Source organism: Phacochoerus africanus, chromosome 4 (assembly GCF_016906955.1).
Source record: "Phacochoerus africanus isolate WHEZ1 chromosome 4, ROS_Pafr_v1, whole genome shotgun sequence".
Taxonomy (NCBI): Eukaryota; Metazoa; Chordata; class Mammalia; order Artiodactyla; family Suidae; genus Phacochoerus; species Phacochoerus africanus.
Genome location: NC_062547.1, coordinates 91205054 through 91207816, shown reverse-complemented (window position 1 = coordinate 91207816; position 2763 = coordinate 91205054). Strand labels below are relative to the sequence as shown.

Genomic DNA, 2763 nt, shown 5'->3' with positions numbered 1-2763 from the left:
AAGACAGTCAAAACTCTCCCATCCTCTACTTTTTTTTATATTAATGAAAAAAGGCTAGTATTGAATTATTTATTTGACACTACTTGGTTTGCTCTCATAGGGCTAATTACATCCTCCACGACTCCTTTCTGCTTACTTTCTGTGGGGCTTTCAGCAGGCTGTGTGGGACAGCCTGTTTCTACTGCTAGGCCCAGAAAACTCAAACATAGAGAACCATCTGTTTTCATTCATTAGATGTACTGTAATTTAAACTATTGTAAAATGAAGAAAGCTAAACTCATGTACCATTGTAATTAAAAGAAAAATCAAAATCCGATGGAAATATTTTGATTTTGAGTGTTCTGCGTTGCTGTACTAATATTGCATCTCTCTGAAGTTGGCCATTAGCACCCAGAAAGAAACAAGAAAATAGTTATTATCATTACTTATTAGGTAAAAAAACCCCTCAGCTTATGTTCACAAACTTGGTTACTACGTTAGACCATTATATTTTGATTAATCTATCTCACGAGCCTGAGTCTAAGCCCTGGATGGCCGTCCCATCCCAGTATGTACCAACCACAACTTGAGGATTGATGACATATGAACCATCATAGAAGATGCTGGAAAAATGGAAAATATTACTTGTGATGGTAAAGGCCAAGAGATGAAAACTTATTAAAAATATTGAAATAAATAAAATTAAGTGGAAGGTAGAAATTAAGACTTTTTTTTTTTAAGTTTGGGTGATATGTATGCAATCATCAGTGGGACCTTTATTTCTTTTTCTTTTAATATGGAATGCTTCCCTCATCCCCATGTCATCCATGCACACTGGCCATGTTAATCTTTGAATCATTCCAATTTTAGTATATGTGCTGCTGAAGCAAGCACAGTGGGACATTTATTTTAACTGGAATAGGAAGTGCCACCAGCACAGGCATTTTTAATGCAGGAAGATGGTTGATACACAGATACTCATGTAAGGTTTGGTAATATTATCATCCCCCTAAAAAATGTAAGTGAACCAGCAAACTTTTCTTTTCTTGACATTGGTTTTATTTTTGGTCACCATATGTTATGGGTAAACTGATTCTTTAAAAAAATAAAATAAAATAAAATCTGGGAGGTGCCTATATGGCTCAGCAGAAACGAATCAGACTAGTATCCATGAGGCTGCAGGTTTGATCCCTGGCCTCGCTCAGTAGGTTAAGGATCTGATGTTGCTGTGAGCTGTGGTGTAGGTCGCAGATGTGGCTCAGATCTGGCAGTGCTGTGGCTGTGGTGTAGGCCTGCAACTGTAGCTCTGATTTGACCCCTAGCCTGGGAACCTCCATATGCTGCAGGTGTGGCCCTAAAAGACAAATAAATAAATAAATAAATAAAATCTGAATCACAAGGTAATAATGGCATGAAAAGACCTGTACCCATTTCTAAGCTTCTTTGAAGGAGGAGGGTGAAGTGGTCAAGGGCAGAACCAAGGCTGGGTCACAGCAGTTATCGTCAAGGGACCCCCTTCTTTTCCCCTTTCTTTCCTCCTCCTTCCCGTGTGACTAGCTTCATAATTGAGGACATTTCTATGTACAAAAAGGAGCTAATCATTTAGGGATCAAAATACTTTTGAACTGCAAGGGGAGCAGATCTGACCTTTGCTCAGTCAGTCCACCGGTCAGCCGTTAAATACTGGCCACAAGTTTAGAGGCAGGTGAGAAATGCAGGCAAGAAGGGACAATTTAGGGGAGGGTAAGTCAAGAGCTTTTGTTCTAACCAGTAGAGGGATGAGGTGGGTGCTGAAGAGGTTTGGAGCAACCCTTGTCTGGGATTGTGGAACTGGGCAAGACAGTCATGTTTAGGGGAAATTTCACTTGGCATCTGGCCATGGTTATTTTGGGCCCAACCATGCTAGGCTTTTCAATCAGAGTGAGTAACTTCCCTGTAGAATTTATTATCTGTAAAGCAATCATAATTGCTCGTCTGGGGGATATACAGAGAGGAAGATGATCCAAGCTGCTTAAGTACCTAACAAAGACTTCTGTCACTTTTACTTCCCTCACTGTTTGAATTTGCAGGTTTCTACCTGCTTCCATTTATGATAACACAGAGAAAAACAGCTCAAGTTCTTAAAATGAATAAAGTAGCTTGAATGTAATACTGATTTTATTTGAATACTTATTTTCAACCATTTAGCTCCCTTTGGCGATCATTCCTCTGAGGAAAAGAGATGACAGCAAAGAAGGGCCTCCAGTTTTAACCGGTTTACCTATTCGCTTTTGTCTGAGCCTGTGGTTTGTCCTGACACAATGCACAAATATATGCAGAGAGATTCTTGGGGAAAGACAAGTAGGAAAACTGCTATTTATTTGTAAAGGGCAGTTGACATTATGCGTCTTTTGTGTTGTGGGGAGACACGTTGATCCAGTATGCTGAAGAAACATGATTCTGTAGAATTAGTATTTCACAGAGCAAATAAAAATGTCATTTCAAAGTCTGGCTTTTTTTTTTTTTTTTTTTGGTGTTTTATAGCAGCACCTGCAGCATATGGAAGTTCCCAGGCTGGGGGTCGAATCTGAGCTGCAGCTGCAGGCTTACACCACAGCCACAGCAATGCCAGATCCAAGCCATGTCTGCCACCTACACCACCCTTGGGGCAATGCTGGATCCTTAACCCACTGAGAAGGCCAGGGATCGAACCTGCATCTTCATGAATACTAGTTGGGTTCATAACCGCTGAGCCACAACAGGAACTTCAAAGTCTGGCATTTTGATAATTAAGGGTTCTTTACC

The 2763-nt window shown here is 40.3% G+C and overlaps 1 non-coding gene across 1 annotated transcript; it reads right to left on the bottom strand.

Moving 5' to 3' along the window:
* Positions 1-769: 769 nt before the first annotated feature.
* On the bottom strand, positions 770-873 carry LOC125126562 (U6 spliceosomal RNA). Its single transcript, XR_007134673.1, has one exon. It is a non-coding gene; the product is annotated as a U6 spliceosomal RNA (small nuclear RNA).
* Between the last annotated feature and the right edge of the window lie 1890 nt (positions 874-2763).